General features: G+C 36.2%; 2 pseudogenes; both read right to left on the reverse strand.

Moving 5' to 3' along the window:
• Positions 1-4,002, reverse strand: part of LOC107572239 (Fc receptor-like protein 2) — a 5,524-nt pseudogene extending 1,522 nt beyond the window's left edge.
• Positions 4,003-4,220: 218 nt separating this feature from the next.
• The window catches only part of LOC107572240 (Fc receptor-like protein 5), a 24,795-nt pseudogene continuing 19,572 nt past the window's right edge, over positions 4,221-9,443 (reverse strand).

A 9,443-nucleotide genomic window follows, 5' to 3' on the forward strand; every position in this document is an offset into this window, starting at 1 on the left:
GAGAAACTAAGTCATTATTACGAGAAAGTTTCTCATTATTACGAGAAACTAAGTCATTATTATGAGAAAATAAGTCATTATTTCGAGAAACTAAGTCATTATTACGAGAAAGTTTCTCATTATTATGACTTACAGAATTATATTTTTTTATTTAGTGGCGGAAACGGGCTTCCATAGAATTAAATGGGCCGTAACAAAGGAGTCAAAGTTTTGCTGGTACCTCATCAGTCCCTGCTGGTAGATGTCATAACTACACTTTCTGGCAGCAAAAAGCTTTTTTTCTGTATCGACAGCCATTCAAAAATAGCAGTGAATTATGACAGAATCATTTTTTAACATATTTGTAAATCACAATATATCATAGCTTTCTTGTACCTCATTTCTTATTACAAAACTGAAGTTTCGACTCTAAATTCTGATTGGATGAGTCACATTTTAAGTGCAAATAAACACCCATAACCACACATTCTGCTGTTTATTCATGTGGCAAACTGCTACATTGCATAGCAGGAGTAAACATCCTACAGTAATAATGAACTTGCCAGAAGCTGAATGATGTTGATGATTAGACAGTAACATTAAATCATATAAAATAAAAAAGTAATATGTTAGTGAATAAAATTAATATTAAGAAATTAAATGTGTAAATGAGAATGACAAAGTAATATGAAAGAGATGAAGAAACAACATAAATGAAGTCAAGCACAGATGTATGTTTGCTCTCTTCAAGCTGCATATACAAAGATTGCTATTTAATAGCTCAAATGAGATCCTCAGATCCTTCACCCATTACCTGTGGAAAAATCAGTGTAATGCTCAGCTTATAGAGGCTGTTGCATTTACTATATGCTATATTTTGGAACGGCGAGTTTTGATTTCTGAAACAGTATATAAAAATCAAGGAATTTGATTTCTCATGATACAGAGTAATCAGTTAGTGTCTCATATAACACACTCTCACACATTCTTGTTAGGGCTTCATTCATTCAGTTTGAACTCACCAGTGACCCATACTGGCTGTGTGTTGCTGTAGGTTGTATAATAACCTCTCTGCTCTGCACACATAAACTCCTGTGTGTTTTAGAGCAGCAGAACTGAAAGTATAGTTTCTTCCAGCTCCTCTGCTGCTGTCTGAAAGGAGATTATAACGATTTCTGTAGTCTGTAAACAGTAAAAATGTGCAGTTACCTTAAGAAGCTGTTTCCACAGAAGTCTTGTAAATTACCTCTGGTATAAAACGATTTAGATTGACTCCGTATTTTTTAATCTCAATAATATTTCTTACTTGAACAATAATAGTTAATTCAGATGTTAAGGCATGAAGCACATTATATCTTACCTGATGAAGCAGTTAGAGTGTACCAGCTGAATGTCCAGCCTGTAGAGGAGCCGTAAACCTCACAGATCAGAGTCACTGGATCTCCTTCAGTCAACCACTTCTGTGGAGAAACACTTAAAACTGCTCTAGGAACTGAAATTGAGAAATCACTCATTTAATAACATGTAAAGAGTGTGAGTATGAAGAGATGATCAAACTCACCTACTGTCAGTGTAACTTCATCACCGATGTTTGATGTTTGTGATCCTCCTCTCTCTGCTCCATAACAGAAGTATTTACCTGCGTCAGACTCGGTAAAAGGACTGAATGCCTCACAGATCAGAGTCACTGGATCTCCTTCAGTCAACCGTTCTGAAGCCTGCCCGCCTCCACTCACTCAAGCCGGCCTCCGCTCACTCTAGGCCGCCGGCCACTGCTCACTCTAGCCCGTCATGTGTGACGCTGTGTTTCGTTGTGAAAGCGAAACTACTTTGTTTGGCCTTCCAAAAGAGGACACGACTAGAAATCAGTGGTTAAGTTGTATTTACAACACTGTTCCAGAACAGTTCAACCCAAATATTCAGATGTGTCCAGCGCATTTTATGGAGGACGTTTCCTGATCCTGGGAGAGTAGACTACAATGCTGGCTGTTCTGACTCACAGACTGTAAGTAAGTTTTCTATGTTTAAAGAATTTGCCACTGACGATTCAAACGCGAGTTTTGAGCAGAGTAGAGTAGCGCTTGTTGTTTGTCATTTCTCGGATCACAAATGCAGACATGGTTTTATGTTTACGTGGCGCGATGCAATGCAATGCGTAAAAAGACAGTATAAGTCATTATAATTCATAATTATGTCCCCACTGGATGCAACAAATGCCTCCTTTATAATGGGTTTTAATGTTTTTGTCTCCTCGCTCCGGCCGGGACAAGGTATCACAATATGGTAAGGGGCGTAACATTTGCATCACACGCTTGAGGTATTCGGCCAATCACAACGCACTGGATGGCTGTCCAATCAGAGCACACCTCGCTTTTCAGAACGATGAGCTTTGTAAAAATCGACACGTTTCAGAAAGGCGGGGCATAGAGGAGAAACAATCATGTACAGTATGTTTTTTGAACCTTAAACCGCATAAACACATTTCATTACACGAAATACACAAAATAATGTTCTTTTTAGCAACATCATATGATCCCTTTAAAATAATGCATTAAATGATACAGGAACATTTCAATGGTTATCACAGTATGAACAGGACTCTGCAGAATCACACCAGCTACAGAACAGAGGAAACATACTTATTAATAGTAAGACTATATTAACAATGTGGAGACAATAATAAAAACATGAACAAAAACAGATTTTTAAAAAATCCAGCACTCCCGCCCCTAACCCGAAGTATTAGTTTAAGTGTAACTAATGCATACTGCACTTGTTTAGTGCAATAAATACAGAAACACAGACTCACAGTGTACAGTGTTATTAACAGGATGACTGTTCTCTCTTATATACGCACAATTTATATATGCACAAATAGACGCAAATGCACAAATTAACTTGAACTGATATGTGCTAATGTCACATCTGAGAGTGACTGTCTCTCCTCTGAATACATGTTGATCAGGTTTAATGCTCACTTTGGGTTTTGGTTTTTCTGAACAATGACAACAATTCATAATGAAAATAATGTGCTGCTTTTACTGTATGAACCCAGTAACTTGATTGTAATACATAGATGCTAAATCAGGTTAGACTGAAATGTTGTTCTTTATAACTGTTATAGTCATTTATTGAAGACCTGTCAATATAATCATTGGGAATTTGGAAACATGAGTTGTGAAAGTTTTTCAACAAAATAACTCATCTCTCACTGTTTTGATTTCACAGTGAATTGTAAGTCTGGAAGAACCTCAGACACTTTGATTTTCTGAGATACTGACAATGCAAACACAGTGTATTAACATACAGGCATCTGTTTCCACATCTCACTGAGAGAAGATCTGGGAAAGCTTCTTTCTCACCTATACATTTGTTCCTTTCCCCCACTTCCTTCCTAGACAAAATACTACTGGGCTATTAGTAAGCATGGTTCAGCATACTTCATAGTATTAGCCAAAACCTCTGTTTATTGTCTCAGATTTATTCAAGTTGTTATATAGTTAGATTAACTATAGGGAGCTAGATAAAAATACTGTTGAAGTATTAACAAGCATTGGGCGGCATATTTCATAATACTAGCCATAACCTCTGATTATTGTTTGAGCTTTAACTAAGTTGTTAGATGGGTGACTGTAGGGGGCTAAACAGAACCACTATTTAAAGAATGGCAAGCATGAGGTGGCCAATTAATTAGTAGCCACAACCTCCGGCTAATGATCAGACTGGCGAGTTTGTGACCGTGAGGTCTGCGTAAAGCGGCAGACGTGAGACACTCTGAGCGACAGATTCCTAATGAACGAGTAAAATATAAAGTAAAGAGTTAACTAATCACATGCCCAGAAGAACAATAATTAGAAATGGACAAACAACCAATTTGCATCTCAATCTAAACTCGAGGTCATAATAAAATGGAGTAGATTTTCATTTAAATTAAATTACTTTGCGCACCATTGGTGTATTTTCGACAAAGTAATTTGTGCGGCACCAAAAAGGCCGAACGTGCAGGAAACCTTCAGCCACCATTGGATTCCTTCATTGGGTGGACATTACAGAATGTAAGAAATATATCTGATATTTTTGATAGACTGATGTTTTTGGTGTTTCATGTCTCACCACAGAATTGTCACATTAATAATTTAACTTGTTAAAAGGGTGCATTTGTAATCATAATAAAATGTAACATTCATTTCTCAACTCTCGGGTGGTTTGTAACAGTTAGAATCAGTCAAATGTGAGAAATATATTAATCAAATTCTTTCACCTTCAGTGTTTCCAGAGTGGATGTGTGAAATCAGCACTAAAACACAAAGAGAAAAAACTCATTACAGTGTGAACATTGAGCTGATCAACTGGATTTTACAACATTTTATAATTTGTCTAGAGCTAAAGGCATCTGTAAAAGTGTAATCTAATTAAAATATTTAAGATTCAAAACTAAAAAAAAAGGAAGTTTTGAGTGAATTTTAAGGAACTTGACAATTTCTTACAAAATCTTACAGACAAAAAAAAAAAAAGGAAAGATTTTTATAAAGATGAACAAATATTAAGATATAGTGTTGATGACTGTATGAGTCCAGATAAACATTAAAACATCTGACTTGTATTTTACAGATTTGGTCATAGCAGAGAACTGTTTAGGGAACTTCAAGCCAACAGTCTGATAACAAGAATAAAGACAAACACTTACAACTCTTACAAACACCTTGATCTACAACACAACATCTCGATCAAACTCCTCTTTCGCTCATACATCATGGACTAGAGCTGGATTTGAAACTCTGAGAGCAGCAAGAAAGAAAAAAAATTCCAGGAACACGAAATAACTTAATTTACATAATATAATATCAATTAGCATCCACTGAAATACACAGAGAGAAAATAATACTCACAGAGCACAAAAGGAAGTTGACTGAGCTCACTGACCGAATGACGACAGACGGTTAAAGACACAGGATGTATTAAAGCCTCAAGACTTCCTGAAATTTTGTCAAGACTCATTCTGTATCAAATTGAACAGTATTTATTTGCTATTTATGAAAGTTCTATTCTGCTGTGTTTAATGAACAAGGGCAATATGGAACCATATATTGATGGCTTTTATTGTAATGGTGGTATTAGCTACATGTATAATTATGTATTTACATGAAAATAAATGATGTTTTATTAACAAAGTTTGGGAGGAGCATGTTCAGATAATTAACACGAGAGGAGCACATTAAGTAATCAACTCAATTAACAAGATAAGAGGTTTATATACACAGCAGACTTACCTCTGTTCTTTGAGTTTTCTAGCATTAACATGTAAGTGTGAACTCGTGAAAGTGAACAACTGCTGCTCCTCTCTCACTGGTTAATGCAGTGGAGCTGACAGAGAACAAACCAAACCACAACTATGAGCTCACATCTATCTATATCTATACTATCAGGCCTGTGACACTGATGGTGCTGATAAATTTGTACCTGTGAACACAGTTTAATATTCATACACAAAGGCATTAAAACAAATTTAACGTGATATGATTCCAGTTCCTCTTAATGAATCCATCTTAACAATTTGAAAAATGTTTTTGAGATCTTTTAATATTAGTGCTTCCTGCAGAATGAGAAATTTTATTAAAACTAAACACATAAGAATATTTAATTGAGAAGTGTCAATATCACTGTTGCTCGTACTTGGTTATTATTATTTACTTTTTTAAATTCTCTATCCTTATTGCAGTTTTCTCGATTGCTTAGACACTAAAACCCATTATATATGCCAAAAATCACCAAAATAAAAGCATTTTATAAAACAAATTCCCAGAACTATTAACACTAATCTTGTGTTTCACAAGTCTATTCAACATTTGACAGCATGTGTTCCTGTTCTGTAGCATTTAAAAACCATCAATGTCACCCAAACCAGAGGTTTTTACCTTGTGAACACTAGTATGCAGCATTTTTTACATGCCAGTCAGAACAACAGGATGTGTAAAAAAAAAAACATATGTGAATTAATTGGCTATGGATACAAAAAAAAAAAAAAGCAAGACCAAGATTTGTTTAAAGGGGTCATATGATGCGATTTCAAGTTTTCCTTTCTCTTTGGAGTGTTACAAGCTGATTGTGAATAGATAAGATCCCTGAAGTTGCAAAGACTAAAGTCTCAAAACCAAAGAGATATTCTTTATCAAAGTTAAGACTCTGACACACCCCCCTAAAATGGCTCGTTCTAACACGCCCCCACATATCTACGTCACTATGTGGAAATATTTGCATAATGCAGCCCAAATGTGCACGCAAAGAAAGAAGGCGCGGTTTCAGTAACCGCAGTTAGTGTTGATGCAGCCATGTCAGGGAGATGTTGTGTATTTCTAGGCGAAAGCAAAAGCACTTTATTTGGCCTTCCGAAAGTAGATGCATTTAGGAATCTTTAAGATTACTTACAACGGAACAGCAATGCATTTTATGGACGACCGTTTCGTGAACCTAGGAGAGGAGGTAATTCTGACTTTGCTATGACAATCTGGCGCTTCTGAATCAGCTACTGTTTTGTTATTAGTTTAAGTATTTTCTATTGACTTTTCAAATGCGGAGTTTTGCGCATCATGTGTGTGTGAGAGAGCGAGAGAGACAGGCAGTGTTGGGAAGGTTACTTTGGAAATGAAATGGGTTACAGATTACAAGTTACCCTACTTAAAATGTAATAAGTAGTGTAACTTTTCTATTACTTTATTAAAGTAATGTAACTGAAAACATTTGATTACTTTTAATGTCTAACAAATGTTTTCAACTGTTAATCATTTTCAACCATTTAAACCAGGAATGGTTAACTTTACAGTAGTACTCAACACTGAAAACTGTCAGATTTTTTTCAAAATCCTTCATCACTTGAATTAAGATGATAATAATTTACTTTTGAAGCACAGCCACCACAAAATCCGGTTTTAGTGCCTCTTTTTACTTTGAGATCATTCTGAGGTTGAATACAGATTTAAAATCATAACAAGAAATATTTTAATAGCTATGATACTTTTATTAAAGTAATGTAACGGATTAAATTATTACTTTTCTAAATTTCTAATGTTTTTAACGGTTTATCATTTTCAAACATGTAAACCAGGCAGGGTAAACCTTACAGTAGTACTCAACACTGATTACTGTCACACTTTCGAAATCCTTCGTCACTTGAATTATGATTTAAATTTTTTAAGTAGACATTGGATGCAAAATTCACTTTTACATGGTGTTTGCATATAAATGTATCTTAGCAGTATGTGGACAACCACCCTACAATGATAAAAATCCATTCACGCCCTTTTTTAATCCCCCAAAATCCTAAACAGTCTCAATTATCAAGCCGTTTTGATTTTCTGAGCAGTATGATGTCATATTGTGCAGGCCCCACCCACAACCGCTGATGTACTGTCCAATATTAACACGTTTTCGCCCTCAGCCAGTTGTACGAAGTACATCATTTTCTCCACGCTCCAGCTGTAGCGACAATGTCTTGTAAGCAATGCAGGTGTTTTGTGATTTAGAAGAACATCATCTTTTTTTTTTTTCCCCATGAAAGCCACAGAGGATGCAGTTGTCACACTCGGGACAAGGAGGCAAACAGGCAGAGTATTTCAAAGGATTAGTGTTTATTTAACAACAGAGAAAAGGCTTCCAACAGAAAGGAATCAACTTAGAATAACTGGAAGCTGAGAACACAGTCTTATCTGGTGTCAAATACAAGTTCCTTGGTCGAGAGCAGAAGAATCCTAGGCTTTAGGCAGGCAGGCAGGAGAGGAACCCAAGTTGAGATGCTTGTAACCTCGAGACCAGCCGATGAGTGACTGAGGTGAGTGTGTATTTGACTGGTGTGGTAAGTGGGTGCAGGTGTCCGTGATTAGTAATCAGGTGATTGTGAGCGGGTGTAGGAGGCTGATTCGGCTGGTGAGGCAGGGGTTTCTGTGACAGCAGTGCATTAGTTTTGTTTTTAATGGTAAAATGCGCCACTGAATTCACTTAAATTCGTTAAGCAAATAATTTGACTCCAGACTGCTTTCTGAATGAGGGACAATTCAAGGCAGGTTTTGTTAAAAAGTAAAAAATCAGGGATAGATCAGTACCCATTGTTCGTGATCCAGCTGCACCTCCAGAAGAATTAAGTCTGACACTTTATATTTTTTAAGATTATTTACAAATCGCCTTTGCTCTTCCACAGAAGAAAGGGGCAGGTGAGCAGAGCTCATTAGCATTTGAAGGGAAATGCCCTTTGCCCAAATGAGTCACTGTGAACAGAGCAAGGTAAAAAGGGTGTTGTTTTACAGGACCACTGAGGAATTTTAACCAAAGTATGTTACAGACCGTTCATGAAGACCCTAAAGAATCATACCAACTTGTGGAAGATCAGTGTCCCCTTTGAAGCACAGCCACCACAAAATCAGGTTAGATACATATTTAAAATCATAACAAGAAATATTTTATCAGCTATGATACTGTTTTTGGAATCAAATCTTTACATAGCTATGACAGTAAACACTGGAATCTAACAATGTCTTGGAAAAAAACAGCTAATCTTTAAAAAATTAAGCATAGCTATACATAAACCCATATAGGAAATAAAAGAGTTATCAAATAAGCTTGTTCTAAACTTCTGAAACATTGGTGTTTCATATTTTAGAGCAGTCACTGCAATTTATTAAATAAATTAAATCTGTATGTGGGAAAAAAGCAGATGTAACCCCCTTTGTAATCCTTAACATTTTCATAAGTAACTGTAATTTAATTTAATTACACATTTTTTTCTCAGTAACTGTAACAGATTACAATTACTTTTATTTTGTAATTAAATTATGTAATTCCATTACATGTAACTAGTTACTCCCCAACACTGGAGACAGGGTCACTGGAGACAGGGTCACATCACAGTGGAGTCAGCGGTTATAACTGTGGCTTGTGTACTGCAAACACATACCAGATTCATCACTGTGTCACGCGACTCTGTTCCCCTTTCGGGCTCTGTCTTTACATTTATTTTGAAAGATGAAGCTTGCGATTATGGTAAGGGGCGTTACATTTCCGACGAGTGCTTGCGGTGTTCGGCCAATCACAATGCACTGGGTCAGCTGGCCAATCAGAGCAGACTGCACTTGTTGGAAGGAGGGACTTTGTAGAAAACAAAGCGTTTGAGAGAAGCGGGGCATATAGGTCCTACAATAAATGTACAGTATGTGAAAAATAATGTGTATTTTGAACATTAAAGCATGTCAACATATTCTGATACACCAAATAATGTCATTATATGACCCCTTTAAAACTTGATAGTTTACCTTCTAGGGAACTCACACTGCATCCTCTAATGCAGGGGTCTCCAACCTTTTTTACACCACGGACCGGTTAAGTTTTGAAAATATTCTCACTGACTGGCTGAACGGGGGGGGGCAGTGAATATATATATATATATATATATATATATATATATATTGGTTTATTTT

This window comes from Sinocyclocheilus grahami, unplaced genomic scaffold (assembly GCF_001515645.1).
Source record: "Sinocyclocheilus grahami isolate Dianchi unplaced genomic scaffold, SAMN03320097.WGS_v1.1 scaffold1722.1, whole genome shotgun sequence".
NCBI lineage: Eukaryota > Metazoa > Chordata > Actinopteri > Cypriniformes > Cyprinidae > Sinocyclocheilus > Sinocyclocheilus grahami.